The 17,766-nt window shown below is 42.3% G+C and overlaps 1 long non-coding RNA gene across 1 annotated transcript; it reads left to right on the top strand.

The window, feature by feature from the left end:
- Positions 1-3,288: 3,288 nt before the first annotated feature.
- Positions 3,289-15,036, top strand: LOC140212902 (uncharacterized). The gene is made up of 3 exons (XR_011889876.1): positions 3,289-3,619; positions 6,124-6,193; positions 13,566-15,036. It is a non-coding gene; the product is annotated as an uncharacterized lncRNA (long non-coding RNA).
- Positions 15,037-17,766: the final 2,730 nt, after the last annotated feature.

The raw sequence follows: 17,766 nt of genomic DNA, 5'->3' as shown, positions 1-17,766 counted from the left end.
AGGTTTGCTCTGGTTCGCATGTATGCACGGACGGTGTGTTCAGGTAAAGCTCCACGCTGCTGTAGCATTTGCTTGTCAAGGTCGACCATACCATGGCGGAATGACGACGACTCTATGACGATGATGCAGTGTCGACAAATAATTCTCAAAGAAAGAACGACGTCAATGAATCGACGATGCTGGTATAAAGACGACGGCATTACGACAATTGTTCGTTGGCGAGTATATGTCGACGATCGCCGGACGAGGACGACTTTACGATGAAGGGATAACGAAAATTGACAACCATGGCATCCCAACGACGGTATCAAAACAAATACATGACGACGACTATGTGACGACGGTGCCGCTGTATGAACACAATGTGATGACGAGCATGGAGGGACCAGGATCCTTCATAGTCATTACCAGATCAAAAAATACCACCTCTCCAACCGTCTCAACGCCCGGAGCTGTCTACAGGGTGTACATGGGAATCACTAACAGGGCACGTGGAAGCATCAATGGATAAAAATTTATTGACGCTCGCTGAGGAGCAACGTACGGGCGCTTTAGAAGAATCCGTCTGACGCACACGCAAAGGTGGTGCAAATTTAAATTTATAAAAAACAAGCCGACTTGACGCGTGTGCTGACGACAGCAGTTAAAGGTTTCTCATATGAATAGATAGGCGTAGAAGACACAGATACAGTTTGAACGAAAAGGGCAGCACAAATGTCATCAAGTAAAACGTTGCACGGTAGCGGGAAAAAAAACGGAACACAGAAAACATGGTAGATTGTATAAGCGCGACTGAACGAGAACGTAGAAATAAACAAATACACAGACATATACCCAGACATATACACAGATACACAATCGGATACACAGACTGTGTATCTGTTTCTTTCTCCGTCCTCGTTCAGTCGCGCTTATACACTCTACCGTGGATTCTAACCAACTAGCCCGCCAACGTGTTTTAACCGAACACAGAAAAGCTATCGGCTCATATTCTTAAGGAGGGAACGCCAACCCATCAGTTATACGAACGTGTCAACAAATGCATATAAACGATGTGGTCTCCATTTAGAAAGAATGGAAGCGTATATATATTCACGATATATCCTTCGTAGAGAAATGGGACAAACACCGCTCCACATCATGTGAGTGTCGACTTTGCCTTTGAAAAATTTTGGAGATTTCTGTAATGCCTGCTAAAATTTGAAGGGACATTTAGAGAAAGTGCTTAAAAAATCATACAATTTATTGAGCAAGGAGGCCGTTTTGTTCAGTTCATTTTGTAATACACACTGTAAACACAAATGAGCCCATATGGGCGTTTTAACAGTTGATATGCCATTTTCCCCGCCTAGCTTAAAATGAGTACTCCCACGAGAAGAAGTAAAATAAGCTAGAACCATTATTATACCCCCGACCCCATTTGAAGGGGCATTGCGGTTGTAAAATGGGGGTTTTCAAGGAATAACGGTGGCGTAGGGGAAATTGAGACGAGCCAAAAAGAGAAAAGAATAACTCAGCCATGACCAACAAGGCAGTCAGCCGCAGCGACAATTTCAGTAGGATTATTTCTGCAGTCAGATTCGAAATATCCCGCGCAATATGTGTCGGCGCTGTTTTTCTGTTCGGAGTAGCCGCGCCTTGGTGCTGCAGAGGACGCCGAAGTCGGAACTACGCGCGGAGGAACACCAGCCTTCGGAGCGCACGCGCGCGCGTTGAAAGCTGCGATCGAGCAGCCATTTGCCAGCGACGGCACATTCTTCTACCGCGGTTGATGTTTCTCACCGCTTTGAACCCCCAAGACTCCACGGTAAGTGACTTTGAACGATTATTACATGTTCTATGAGTGTGCATGTGTTCTAATTGAGGAGACTCGCTGATATGACTTGTTGAAGGTCTCGATACAACATGGCGCGACAGTTGGCCGTCCAGAACCATTTTGCACGATCACTGTGTTTCTTCGAGCTTTGTCGCAATCGAGGCGAGTTGAGTGCTCAGAGTCAAGCGAGTGTACTTAAAAATTAGGATTTTATATAATGAGGGACTTCGCCGCGTCTTTAATTGGGCGGATGTGAGCATTCGACATGATCCCCGAAGCGCAAGCCACTACCATAATAGTGACGTGCAGTGCGAGGTGAGCTAAGCTTCACCGCCTAACCGCGGCCTGAAAATGTGGCGGCTCGTTAAGGGCTTACTGCGGTGCGCGTGTGTGAGTGTTTGTACAGCGATCATTTGAGCGAGAACCGGCGGCGCTTCTTCGTGCGCGGTATCTGCTAGCTGGCGCGTACGTGGCGCCAATCCCCTAGCTCGTGCGATTGTGTGCAGTAGGTCGCCCACTTAGCGCGCATTGTGCAGATTTGCCAGTACGCTCCTTTCTATCGTCTGTGTCTCTTCGCGCCCACGTCGTTGATTGTACAGGCAGTGCGCGACTGCGGCACGTAGCATGTAGAGCCTGCGCCCGTCGACTTTGATCTACGGTCGTGAAATGTCGGCGGCGCGTTTGTGGTATTAAAAGCGTGTGGTGAGCTTCCAACGGCACTACGGGTCAACGCCGCATGAGCTGCCGGTCAGAGTATAAGAACCTCTTTATTGTTAGCGTACTGCTTGGCGGTAACAGGTGTCCTGCTTGGGTTCAGATTACTGGATACGCCGTCACTTGAACCTCGGTGGCCGGAGCAGGTGAGTACCAGTGGCGCCGGCACCTCGGCGGGCAGAAAACGGTGCCCGTGCCGTGCCGAGATATATCAATTTACGCGATAGCATTGCCGGTGATAGGTCATACGGGCGCGTCGCTCCATGCCTGTGTTCTTTGCTGAGGCCGCCACTACGCCTGCGGTGCACTTACTACGTTATATCTATATAGTCGATGCTTGTGCAGTGTTGTTATTCAACAGCTGGCGCTGTGCTCTGGATACCTGAACTTGTTTAATGTTTAATTACTTTGCTGCTGTGCCATTGCGTATTGGGTACAGATATTTAGTATTGAATCCTAGGTGCCAAATTCACACAAAGAAGTTGCGCTTTTCAACTCAGGATCATATCACACATCACAGCGTCATCCTATATTGCACGAGTATTAATAACAAAATTTCTGTTGCTGGTGAAAAAAAGAAAGGCAGACCGATCAACCTGTAACCTGTATCTGTGAGAAAAATGTGCTTCAAGTCCGCCATTGTCTATAAAAGAAGGCACTACCTTAGTATTCAATGTCAGTAACACTCATAAGTTATGCATCCTTTTACGTGAAATAATTTGTCTTAGAAGCCATTCATTATAAGGGATCAGTAAACATCTCATAGCTTAAGTAGTGCATATGTGCATGAGTTGGGCAAAGGTATTGGTTTGTAAAGAGCAAAGCCATTAAGATATAAAATATTGGCAAGCTTAGTTTAACAATAAGCTGACGAATATACAAAACCTAATGTAGCAGCAGATGTTCTCCAAGATAAGCTTGTGACCAGCTTTTTTGTGTTCTGTGTGATCACTGTAGTGTCAAATTTTTCATTTTTATTTCAGGACTGCGGCTGAGGTCGTTTCATTGCCAACTGTGAGGATGAAGCAGCTTCATGGCCGGAGATCGGGCGCCTCCCATCAGTTTCCCTTTTCAGCAATAGAGGCCTTGGTATGCTCTTACCTAGAGTTTGCTTTTTTACCCTGTATGTTTTGAGCGCAATGGCTGGTTTAGCGGCATTACTTAGAGTGATTGGTGTGACACCTGTTCCATAGGAGGTATGCAGGTTATCCCACGTAACTTTAGCAAACTTTTAAAAATATGAATATGCCACCTAGCTGCACAGAACCTATGTAATGTTGTTTCCTGTCTCTTGGAAATACTTGGATTTGCTGCATTTCGCCTAATTACCTAATTAGTCTTAATCAATTAATCAACTTCTCAAATGTAATTAGATAAAAAGTCTCAATTATAAAATTGTAGAGCAACGTGAAAATTTCCCAGTACAGCTATCTGTGGCTCAATATGTGCTACATAATGTGTTTTTAGAGCATGAAAGAAGCCTGAGAATCTCGCAAAGTGCCTTGAGTATGTTTCTGTGTGACAGCGCCTGTGTTGTGTTCTTCCTTCAGTCCTCGTCTTTTGCGATGTACTAACAGTCGACCTCGAGTGGCCATTCCCGTGGCAGTCTTGCATGTATTGAGTGCTGGCCCTGTATAGGCATGTGTGTTTCCAGTAAGAAAAAAATACTGAAGGAGCCCAACGTGATGTATTTCAGGACAAGTGTATGGTGTAAATTACTATGTGACAATAAAATAAACTGAAACAAGACTTCACAGTAGAGGTATGCAGGTGTGTGCATCAGCATAATGACGAAAACCTCATGCTAGTTTAGAAAAATATTCATTAAGTTAGTTTCTGTCATTCTTCTCTGTCACATTATTATTCCAAAAATGTGCTCTCTAGTATTGCACGATTAAAAACACAGTTCAAACACATCATTTGCTGGAACCTTGACATTCATAGCAACATAGAGAGGAATGGTTAAAAATTTGCTTTGCTTCTCTGACCTTCATTTTAGGTCCTTCTCATGTTTGCTAGGCTTCTTAAACTATCATAGACCCCTTCCAGGGTTTACAGGCAGCTTGAGCACATTGTGCCAGATTGTGGAGAAGCTGCAGAGGTCGCAGTGTGTATAGTGGTGTCCGGTAAATGCAAGTTTATTGCAAGATGCATTATGCTCAGTACCAATTATATTAAGTTATAATTTTAGCACAAATCTCTGTTTTCCAGATATATATCAATGTGTCTCCAAAGAACTGCACTTTTTAAAAGAGTTGCTCATTCTCTGTCTACTGTTCGGTGTTGTTAAATGCATGTATGTTGGACAGCATAGTGCTTGGCCTTCAGCTGAAGGTAGTAGTGTAGGTAGTAGGTAGTAGTGTAGAAAGTGGTAGCAGTTGTAGCTTTATGCATGTGCATAAAGCTGCAGTAAGCCAAATGTGAAAAGATAAGGGCTAATACGATACAGCCATGTAGCAAAATTTACACAAGCAAACTGTTTGATGCAATCCCTAGGAAAGTAAGCAAAAATATAAGAATGTGCTTATATGATAAACAGTACCTATGTTTCAGGCGCATGGCCTTCTACCGCCATATTCCATAACAGTTCATTATTTAACACTTTAAAACTACTTGCCCTGTTTATGTCTAACTGCTCTAAATCCGAAAATTTTCATTGATTGCACTATGAAGGTTTTGGCCGTGGCTTAAGTTACTACCAGAATTAAATTTATAGTTGTGGCCGTCCTATGTGTGATAACAAAAAGCCATTTTGGAACCAGGTGACTGTTATGCAGTATGCTAAGTGTGCGTATTAGAACAGCCACTTATATTTTCATTGTAACCATGTATAAAGTATGTATGTACACATCTCGAAGCCATAGACTGTGTACTCTTAATTGGAGGTGTTATTGTGTGGAGTAGGTTTTTTGTAAGCATTGTCTAGAATTTGCACTACATTAAGGTGTAGTGAAGCCAAGCGAAAAATATTGACAAAATGGCTAAAGTACATTCTTAAGAGTATTAAGCGCACTTAGATGACTTTACAGCATGTAGTAAAACAAGAATGGGAACTGAAGTGCTTAATTTTTGTTCATTATTACCATATGGCACCAACATGCAATGAAGACAAAAGAGGAAGAGAAGTGAAGTGCACTAAAGGGCAACTCGCTCCTGATGGAAGCTGCATTCACATCTACATGATGCATGCAATCTTTGAGTTATAGCAGCAGCTAACCACCTGTTAACATTGTTGCACATTTGTATTGTTTATGTACTAAGTCTGGCCCTGGAAGTGTTAAGCAGTGCCACTTGTGGCATTGGTGCTGCATGCAAGACATCCTTCTAACCACAGGTGTTATGATTATGTAAACCTAAGTTCTTTTAAATTCATGTAACCCACAAAAGTTCCATTTGAAAGGATGTGCCATATTTGCCACCATTGCCATGAGTAGCATTGGCTGACAGTCACAGGACGAGACGTTAACCTTGCTCAGCTATTATGCAAAACTATTTTACATACAAATGTGGTAATTAGTATACATGCCGAAAGCCTCACAGAATAAAATTTTTTATTCGCATCTTACAACGATTGTTATTTTGCTTTAACTCAGGAGGCCTTTCTACCTGCGTTGCATCATGTGGCTGGACCACTCCAACGATCTCGGCAGAATCGTTACACAGGTGTGTTCTTTTGTGATTCTCAGTACTGATATTTTCTAGTTTACGTTCAATGTAAATGCACACATCAAATGAAAAACAGGTTAAAAGATGAGCTCACAGGCACTGTATCCAAATGTTTGTTAGGAAGGAAAATGTTTTTTATAAGTTGTCGTTATTGCAACACAAGAGAGTGTGCACATCACACCACCAGTACCTAGCAAGCAACAGCATTATACCGTAGAAGAAGCCAAAACATCAGGCGAAAACCTGTACTAAACTAGGGACTGTATTAAGACCTTTTCGAGGCTTAAACTATTTCTTGGGTTACTCTGTCTAATTGCTTGAACTGAACTGACGTGTCCTGCAAAACAGTTTGCATTCACATTTGATACAATCTCCAGCAAAATATGAACAAAAGGCTGCAATACTCTAAGGGCCTACTATTGAAGTTGCAACCAGTCTTCCCAGTGTACTGCAGCCTCAGGAACATGAAATGTGGTACACTGTACCACATACACACACAACAAATTTTTATCCATGGGCATCTGTACACTGTGCTTGTGCAGGACTGCGGAACTGGCTGTTTATTCGTGACTGAAACAGCTACGTACATCAAGACTGTATTGGGAAGCCACCATCTTTTTCAGTCAGTGTAACAGTCCATAAACATATGGATTTCCATGAGCATTTTGTCTGCCACACTTTTCTTTGTCGTTTTTTTTGCACTCCAGCTTTGATGGCTGCAAGACACTTCAGGCTGGCTGAAGAGACAGTGGTAGCCTAGTAGGTGGCCTCACAAAGTTGTTATTTTGATTTTTAAGAGCCGACTTGCTTTGGACAATGCTGAATAACACATCAAAAGGCACGGGATTATTGACAAGGTTAGAATGACTTTGAAAGAAGTTTAAGGCTTCTTTTTAACTCTGATCTGTCTGCTGAGACCAAATCATGTCAGCTTTTAATGAAGCAATGTTCAGGTTGGAAAGCTGCAAGGCTGTGTGGGTACTCAAACACCATCATTGCTTCATATAGCTGAAGTTGCTGTGACATCAAGGCAGAAGCAAATGACATGGCAAAGGAAAGGTTGGTCGACAAAGGACTCATTGGCAATTATGTAGGTTCAAGGGCTATTGCACTGAGTAAGAAAATGTGTTCCTGATACAGCGTGAACAGTGTTAATGCTGAAGAACAAACTGGCACCATCTCCCCAGTCCTACACAAGCACGTGCATAGAAAGGGATGCCTGTTGGCCTTGAATGCCACCACTGGAGGGATCACCTGCTATCGCTATGACATAGAATGTGACATCAGATGACTATAGTTCACACCTTTGCTGCAGCTCGCTGGCTGGGCAATTGAAGCCTTGATTGTAAGGGTGAAAAGTTTCAATCACAAGGTGGCAATTTAGTTGCCAACTCTTACAGCATGGTTCACTACTCAGTGCTGCAGTGCTGGACGTATTTGACCAAGCCTGGTGCGAGTTCTCATGAGTACCCATGTTCAAGCTGCCGCTAGATACTTAGTTGATAAAGTCACTGAAAATGAAATTTGGTCATCGAAAGAGTCATGAAAACGATGCACACAAGGCTTGTAGCGTGCTTACTTGGTATGACCTCAGTCAAGACACCCTGTGTAGAGATGCTGGCAGAAGTGCAGCAGAAGTGTGGATTGAGGAGACAAAAATATAAGCTGTTCAAGTTCCACATATAACAAACTGATAATAAATCGCCGTTCAGCAAGAACTCCGGTAAAAGGGGGCAAGCTGCACTCCCCACAACGAATGCTATAAATACAGTACTGTTATTGCAGCAAAATTGCCTATAGCTCTTTTGATAGCTTGATAGCTGGTAGCTGGTAGCTACTTGATGGTAGCACTTGATAGCTGGTATCACACAATGTTTTCTATGCCACGGAAATATTCCAGCACGTGGGGGCCACAATTCTCCTAGAGGCCAATACAGACACAGGTTGCCAGCAAGCATGGACTAAAGATTTTTCCATTTGCATTGATGTAATCTACCACATTTTGTTTTCTTGGGTGCACAGTCACACTGGGGTAGCAATTTGCTCCGTGAATATTCATCGCAGGGAGCACTGCAGCCAGCTAAAGCGAGTTTTTTGTTCACACCTTGCCACAGATGCGGCAAGATGTAGACTTGACCCATTTTTCTAGGCACATTTGTTGGGTTCAAGAAAGAACACAGAGTAGCTTAAGAACTTTATTCCTTCTAGATTTAAGGCGTGGGGCCAGGTATTAACCATTGTTTTAAGAATTTTACCAAACCGGGAAAGATTCTTTCTTGAAAGTCTTCTCATATCAGCTTGATACAGTCCCTGGCTTAGTATAGGTGCATGTGCTGTGGCTTTGTTTTAGTCTGTTTAAAAGGTCGTTTTCCTTTTGAGTGTTCCAGTCGCAAAGAAATCACAAATATATTTTGATTTCAGGAACCCTTCTGACATTACACAATTCCTTTACATGTTGCAACCAAGCTTATTTTTTAAACACATGCCTTTCTTTTAGCATGAAAAAAACATCTTAGATGAAGCAAGGCAAAAATGGCTGCTTATGCATTTGTACGATATTCCAACTGAGAGGGGTGAAAAGTAATAAAATGTTCTACTTTCATAATTTTTCTACCATGTGTACAACATTTCTTAATAGGCATGAAGCAAATTCACTTTCATCACTAGCCTATTATAGAAACAAAAAATGACAAACTGAGCTTTTAAGGGGGCCCTTAGAAGGGCCCAGTCCGTGCGTCTTCTTTTCTAGCGCCATGGCTGTGAGCGCAGCTGAGCACATCTGCAGCCTGCACACCCTGTTCTAGAGGTGATCTGCTGCGTGTGGAAAGACTAGACGTGCTGATATGGCGTGGTACTATGTGCACAGTCTTCCCACGTGTTTAGTACACGGGGTTGCATAATCTGTAGTTTCAGAGATGCATTGAAGTTTGAGACAGACAAAGCATTCGCCTCCACTGCCAGCACTTTTCATGATAGTGTCGTTCCACTGTGTGTGGCAGTATCAAAGAAGACAGGGTGGATGCGAAAGCAAGGCTGGGTTTGCTTCATGCTACCTATGTGAAGGTATCGTTAACACACCGTGAAACCGTATCTTTGGTCGCTGACTCTCAAATTCAAAATGTTTTTCTCATTCAGATTTGTGTTTTCTGACTGCGGCCCTTTCCGTGGGAAAACAATCCATTTGCAAATGTACTTATTTGACTAAACGGTCGAATCTGAGTACAACAAACCAAATTGCTGATTTTAGTGCATTCGTTATGTTGGGGTTCCTTTGTATATGACTCCAGAAAAAGCCGACCATTGTCTGCTCACACTCCGCCGCGCCCGCCCATGTAGGAATAAACTTAATTTTGGTTGGCCACGATGCTTATTGGTGTAGTAGCTGTCGTGTGTCCACCCATACACATTTTGTTGGCTTCCCGAAAACCTCAAAGAACAGCTGTATTTTGCTTATGTGCATTCACTAATCAAATAAGTACATGTTTGCTAGAATCCCCATAATATTGAGTCAGCTGGTCTGCTTGAAAATGTTCAAAATATGGCAGTTAGATTTGTAATAGGAAGTCATACTAAAAGGCTTTGTATTACTGAGAGTAAGGGTAAGCTGCAATGGCAGGATTTAAAAGACTGGGAAATCTCTTCAGTTAAAATTATTTCAAGCATATACCGTTCCAAACATGTAGAGATAGAGAAATTCATATCAGGCTATCATCATACCTCACAAGAAAGAGATTACACTAAAAAGGTTTATTAATTTCCTTTTACTTATAGGTGATGCCTCACATTGTTTTTTCCTTGGACCAAAGGGACTGCAAGGTTTCTCAGCCTGCAATTGTTTGCATAGTTTTCAAAGATAATTCCCTCCCTGCTTTGTGTGCTTGATTTGAATGTAAGTTACATTACACAAAATGTATACCCCCCCCCCCCCCCCTGCAATGCCAGTACAGGCGAAGCAGGTACTAAATGAATAACCACGAAAGGATTTTGGAGCGAGCAAAAATGGCATGTGCAATAGATATGCGTAGATGTCCCGTTGGTGTTGATGTCAAACAAGAAATTGGGATATCGAGGGACTGAGCAAAGTAACTACATGTGTGCTTGCCAAACTATAGCTGTCATTTACACCTTGATTTTTACTTGGCTTCCAAAAGAAGTTTTTTTTGTCTTGTTCTTTTTCTGTTAAAATGTACTTTTTTCTTTGTCTACTTTCGTTTGGGTTTTTGTAGCTATATCGTGCACATGTGACCAATAACGCCGTGTGGAAGTTAGTGGTTGTTGGTATTTCTCACTGCCTGTCGTTTGTTCAATGTGTGTACTAAAGTCAATAGAGCACCAACCAGTATAAACCAGTGTGTTGAATTTGTTTTCTTGTTTTAGTACAAATGATCTGACTGGTTATGTGCCCAAATAAACAATTAGATTATGAAAACAAAGTTCATCAGAACATGTCATGCATTTTACTTATAATTACCCTATTTCAACTGCAGAACCCACATATTAAGGCATGTAGATTTAAGTAGAACAAGTCTTTTTGCAATCCTTAGTACTGAATAGGTGAGAGCAGTGCTAAGGACACAAAGTGAGTCCACATGGATAAATTGCATGGTGCACTGTGCACTGACTAATAATTGATGTGTTTTTGGAACAGACAAGCAAATAAATATCCAGTAATGCCTTGTCAAAGGCACGAAAGCACATAAAGAGGCAGGGGGTGGTAAGATACAAATGTGGCGTGGTTTCAGGTTTGTTAACAAGCATACCACTTTTCTGTAACTTCAGAGAACAGGTGCAGCGCTGACACGTTAATATTTTTTTTTCTTGTTGTTATTTTGTGGGATTTGATTAGTTTCTGGGTTAATGGTTGCTGCTTTCGCTAACATGTTGCAGTTATGAAATTTGGGCTGTCATCTGCACTGTTTACAGTGTATGTACTGTTATGGTCACATTATAGTGGTGCTTAATCGTGAAGGCTCTCATTCAAATATAAGCTTGTCTGGTCTACATATGCTTTCCTTCATGCCAAAGGAATAAGATATACTATGTTTGTGTCAGAAGGAAAGAAACTGAGACTGGTGTCTATTATTGCACATAAATCTATGCTTAGTTGCGTTAACATTTTTTTGCATAATTTCAACAACTTATTTAGTGCATTTCTGTAACATTCACACTCTTTCTTATCCACTTAGGTGTAAGGAATAAAGGCAAAAAAGTAAAGCATTGCAGTGGATTTAACTTAATGCTCTTGATTCTTGTTACCTTCTTGATAGCTATTCTATTTGCAAGAGCATATGTACAAAAGCATGTTTTGACCAAATAGGCTGCTGTTTGGGAGGCTTTGCAAGCACCACTATAACGTGACAAAAGCAGTGTGTGGCCATTTGGTTATATAAATTCTGGTGTAATGACACCACAAAAAGTAAACAAAGATATGTACGCACATGACACAAGCACCGGATCTCACTTCAAGCTTTAACATAAGGAAACAGGCAATATTTAATAACAGGTGGAGACATGATGCGATGATATCTATTAAAAGAAATTCTTTATGCAGTGCAACTAATGGATCACTGATACATTCGTCATTCTTTTTAAATGTTGCAAGCCACAATTACCTTGCATGTTGTCAGGTCGTAATACCTGGCTACAACGCAAGTTTTGTGGAACACAGGACCGCAGTCACATTCTTTGCAGTATTTGACATTGTGTGATGGAGGATTGTTTCACACGGATGACTCATACTCCCTCAATTTCCCTGATTTCGCATTAATAGAGCATCCCATCTGTCCAATGTAGGCACGGCCTTATGATGGCAGCAGACTACACAACGCTTGCGGCCTAGCTCACTAGATGCATATTGTGCTTCAACCACAACCAACCTTTTCCTTTTTTTGGCTTCTGCCTTTTATTACAGCACAAAACTCTCCTAACAAGGGCCTGAGAAAACAATGATTTGCGCAACTAAATTAGGCATGAATATGGAATATAATGAATGAGATGAAGTAAAAACGTGGTTGCAGTTGTTTCGTATGCATTTGCAATTTTCATGGATAATTGTGTGGCTGGTCTCTACGGGAAAAATTTTTTTTCTGCATGAAACGTGATGAGAGATTTGCTCTGATGAGAAAAAAAGACAAGCCAGGAAAACAAATTAATTTGTTGCGTGCAGCACAATTTGCAGGCGGTGCACTGTGCAACGGAGGTTATGTACAGTCAGCCATTCCCATCCAGTCATGCTTGCATTGCATACACACATTGTATTAATTTGAGATTGCGGCTAATGAAGTTTGTGTGGAATAACTCTGATTCGCACATAGTGATGCACTGCAAAATAGATTGGTTCGTTCCTGTGTTCATCAAAACTCGTAGCCAGAAATTATGAGCAGATGTACATAAGATAATTAAGCTTTGGCAGATTAGCACGAAAAGGACAAATGCATCAGTCATTCTCAGTTACATTGCACAAAGAATTTGTTTTTTGAATTAATGACATCACTTCCTGTCACTATGTGATGTATATGATGTCTGTTTTCTTATTAAAGCGAGAGTTGAGGTTAGGCTCTTGTGTCCTGCATGTCTTTGTCTTCGTTTGCTTCTGTGGTGCCATTACACCAGAATAAGTCCATGACAGGAGCTGCCAGTCTATGCAGTTATACTACATTGGGCTCAGTACGCCTGGCGGCCTGAATGTGACGAGTGCGAAGTAGCAGTAAGAACTTCAGAAGGGTAGAATTTTGTGTCGGTGGTGCATATTACAGTATGGTGAAGCGCTATAGATGGAACAGTGTGAGGCGAGACAGATGGGAAAGTGCTACAGACAACTGTGAATGTTTACTGGAAAGTTTCGCTGCAGCGGGACAATGCATGCGTTATCCTGGTGCAGCAAAATTTGCCAATGTTCATAGTTGTCAGTAGCACTTGCCCATATACATTATGCTTCACCGTACACTAGTAGCAGTAACAACATAAACCAACTGACCCGAGCAATAATGAAAGCCCACAGAATTGCCAAATTGTAGGAGAAATGTTTCAGTGTAACACATGTTTTGTTAACTGACAAGCAAATGGCATACATGTCTGCGAACCGATGATCAGATGCACATACATTAATTTGTACAACTGCTTCCTGCTTTGGTTTTTTATGGCTTTTAGGAAGCATACCAAAGTACTTAACTGTTTGTCTGTTCTAAAATTGAAACTGTTCTCAGCCAGCACTATGTGGCATTACTGCATAAGCCCTTCCTTCGTCAGTGTCCTTCGCACTGTTCCCAACTAAATATGAATAACCAAATAACCATGTTTTTTACATTTTCAGATTATGAAGAAAATGCTCTTAATGTGTATTTCATTACAAAAATTTTCTCAATTTTAGGAAGAAGTCTGGCTGGCCCCAAGCCTGGTGCAAAATGAAGAAATGGCACTCCACATCAATTCATGTTTACTTGTCGTCATAACCAGTCTGTTAGCTTAATTTTTGGTTCTTCCTATTGGATTCTCAAGAAAGGTACCAACTCTGTCATTCATTGAAAACAAATTTTTTTGCACTTGGGGATGCAGCCATGCACAAAGCCTTTGAGCTCATTAATACATTTTTTTAAAGAAAGTGCAGCTCCTGCGTGGAGCAATAGGTTGAATAAGACAAGGGTAAATGAAAAGATGGCGAAATTAGTCATCAACAGTTGTCCAACAAAGGAAGTCCCAAGCTGGAGGCAACATCTTTGCAAGAGAACCAAATGGCTCCAGCCTGAGACATTCGTTGTTCAACCTGGCAAGTCTCATTCTCGAAATATTTCCTCTAGCCTGAGACCTATATCCACTCCACCACCCTTGACCAACAATGCACCTATACATTGGGCAACCCATGGAAAGGTAGCAAATTCACATTCAAGGAAAGGGAATGTAGTGTGCACCCGGAAGGTAGCATGAACAGTATTTTATTTACTTAATGAAATGCAGATTTGCTATCCAATTACTTTATTTTGATCCCCGTTTTATAATTGGACAGCATGGTTCCTCAGAGAGAATAATAATTCGGAGCTCACACAATTTTGCTCCTTTATGTCCGTTAAATCTGTCCTGGTTGCTACACTATCAGCCCTGTCTGCAATTGCATAGCAGTGTTTTGAGCATGCATCCAAATTCAAAAGAATAGTTAGGCTTCTACCTCAGAATGTTTGCTACTGTGTTGCAGCTCGAATTCTATGCCTAGGTGGTCACTGTGATGCCATGTGCTTTTTAAATAAGACCAATATGCTATTTGAAGGGCAATTAAATGCAATCTCAAATGACCTCAGCTCGGGGAATGACACAATTGGAGGTCAATGTGATAAGGAGGATTTGATTTCTGAAAACAAGGCACTTAAACGGGAGAAAGCATGACTAATTTCGTCTAAAGATGCTGCTATTGGATATGATCAGGGAAGGTACTTCGTGGCTGCATTTGGAACATGTTACATTGCTGGCTTTATATATTGCACTGGGTACAGTGAAATGTTGCTGCTTGCACAATATTCAACTAAACATGGTAGCCATGCTAATGTGTCCATGCAGAACACAACTCATCCACTATTATGGACTACAGTGGAATCTCGATAAACGAAAATCGCTTCGAAACTGCCGCTTAAATAGGACACCATCCTGATAATTGGTTGGCTCTCTGCAACGTCTCTCAGTAAATATAATGCCTGGTAAATGGAACCAATTTCCCTGGCACCTTGAGGTTCCATTTAAAGAGCACCCATTGTAAAAATATAGGGGGGATCGTGTTTGGAACTTTCGTAAATGTAGTCTTAAACAAAACCGCATTTCAGTGGGAGCGAAATGCAAAAGCACCCGTGCACTTAGACAGGTGCATGTTAAAGAACCCCAGGTTGTCCAAATTAATTCGGGGTTACTCGCTATGGCATGTGTCATAATCAGAAGGTGGGTTCTGGTTCGTAAAATACAATAAGTTTTGATAGCTTGCTCAGAAATCCAGCACTAAATTATGTAGCTTGTTTGTGTGATGAGTCCCAATTTCTTAATTTAGTACTTTGACATTTATCATATTTGTGTGCTAGTCCATGCAAAATACCACTGATCGGCCTGATTATACCAGCCACTGTTAATTAGGAATGGCTTAGTCAAGCAACTTAAACTTACAGCACAGACACCTAAGACGAACCACAAAAGGAAGATACGACACACACTGGTGCTAACAACTTCTTTATTTCTTCGTCGTCGATGCAATATAAACCCTAGGCCACACTACCGCGCAGGCACTCAGATTACATTACAGAGATCTGTCAAATTACCACATACGCAAGCGTAGGAAGTCAAATTCAGACGGATGCAGGGACAAAGATATCTTACTAATGCAATTATCGCCCTGCCTTTCTTGTGGTAAGCCTCTAAGGCAAGCCGCACATGCTCATTCTTGCTTTTGCCAAGAATCGACGTCTAATCAAGTTGTGCCTCACAATTGTTGCAAGAGTTTATATGCGCACCAAGGTGCGCTCCTCTGTCTACATTTTTGTTTACTTGTTGCGCATGTTCCCTGAGTCACTCATTGACGCAATGCCCTATCTAGCCAAGCTATGTCTTACCACATGAGAGTGAATGGTATAAACCACGCCGACCGCGCACAACACGTATGAAGCATCATGCCGAATTTGGCGTCCTCCTCTGCCGGTGCGGGAGCATAGCTTTAAAAGCTTGTTCGGTGCAGAAAACGCCAAAGGAACACTATGCCTGCAAGCAATTTTCTTGAGTTGATAGATACCTTATGTGTTTAAGGGACCGTGCAGGGAACATGCACAAAAAGTAAACAAAAATGTAGATAGAAGAGTGCACATTGTTGCGCATATAAACTCTTGCAAAAATTGTGAGGCACGACTTGATGGGACGTCGATTCTTGGCAAAAGCATGAATGAGCTTGCGCGGCTTGCCTTAGAGGCCTACCACATAAAAAGGCAAAATGATAATTGCATCAGTGACATAGCTTTGTACCTGCACCCATCTGAATGAGTTCCTACGTTTGCATATGTGATAATTTGGGAGATCTCTGTAATGTAATGTATGCGCCTGTGCAGTTGTGCGGCCTAGGGCATATATATGCATTGACGACGAAGAAATAAAGAAGTTGTCAGTTAGCGCCAGCGTGTGTCGCATCTGCCTTTTGCGGTTCGTCTTAGGTGTTTGCGCTGTAAGTTTTACGTTCAGAATTATGTACCAACTAGGCCAAATGAAGTTTTACTCTTAGTCAAGCGAGCTCAATATATACTCTGTGCAAAAGTGTGGAGTGTTAGTACAAAGTAACAGTTCAAACACATGGCTCTGTAGTTACAGTTCAGTATGAAACGAGATAAGATTTCTTAGCATTTCTTTCATTTACTAATTCCATTGTATTAGGACATGTAGAATACTAGCAACTGGCATGCTTACAATGTACAGTGCTCTTTCTTAAAATCCAGACAATTGTTTTACTGGGGCAGAAATGTGCTTTATTTTGAGCCCGGAAGTGAACATATTATATTTCTTACATTTGGTGTAAAATAAATTTTCTTCACTGTCAGTGTGTGTCTCGTGCATTTTTCCTTTCAGCAAGTAGCAACTGCTCTCGAAGGCGTTTGCTGGCCTCGGAGGCACTGCCGATAAGCTAGGACGACTGTATAAAAGCTTTGCAAAGAGGGGCTCTGTGATCAGCGAAAGGGAAAAAAAATGAAGACGTGCGGTGGCGGGTTCATTCGCCATTGGACCACGTGTGCGCGTGACTTGGTCGATTCAGCGGTGGCGCTGTGCCGTCGATTGGACCACGTGGGGCGAGCCCGCGGCGAAATGCTTCGTGGCGGTACGCCGCGCCTATGCAGCAGCAGACGGAACACCGCAGGCCAAGGTGTCGGACGCCGGCGTTCGCTCCAAGCAGGTGCGACGCCTGCTCGGGTGGCAGCTCACGGACGGCCGAGTTCCCTTGAGCCTTGATCGCCGGCGTTCGACATTTCGGCCTGCGGTGTTCCGTCTGGTACTGCGTAAGCGCGTGACCCGCGCCACCATGCATTTCGCTACGAGCTTGCCGCACCTAAACTAAAATGCCTTTAATTCCTTCACAATACTCCCATTGTACCTCCCAGTCAAATAGGGGGGGGGTGAAGTGGGCGTATTACGCTACCCCAGTTGTGTGCCCAATTAATGCCCACGTCAATGGGAGTTTTATCGTACGCCCTTTCAATTGGGGCAAAAAGATGTACAAAAGGGAATGCGCTAGAGGACAAGCAAAAAACGCCCATCTGGGTGTTTTTTTGTTTACAGTGCAGTTAACCGCACACATCATACAGAGATGTGCGATAGAAACATGAAAAACGTGGATGAGCTTATAAAAATATCAAGCGCCTAGATTTTACTTGAAATCGCGAGCGATATACACAACTACGTGACTACAGCTTCGTCGTCCGTACGCGCGTACAGCCCAGTTAGTCGCCTTATATGTACACCGTAAAAATGTTTATACCCATCAGGGTGTTCTCTTTTCGCACTGGTAACGCTGATACGGTTGTGGCTTGAAAGAAATTATGGAGGCTGACAAAGTCGCCCTAACC

This window comes from Dermacentor andersoni, chromosome 8 (genome assembly GCF_023375885.2).
Source record: "Dermacentor andersoni chromosome 8, qqDerAnde1_hic_scaffold, whole genome shotgun sequence".
Taxonomy (NCBI): Eukaryota; Metazoa; Arthropoda; class Arachnida; order Ixodida; family Ixodidae; genus Dermacentor; species Dermacentor andersoni.
This window is presented reverse-complemented; position numbering and strand designations above follow the sequence as displayed.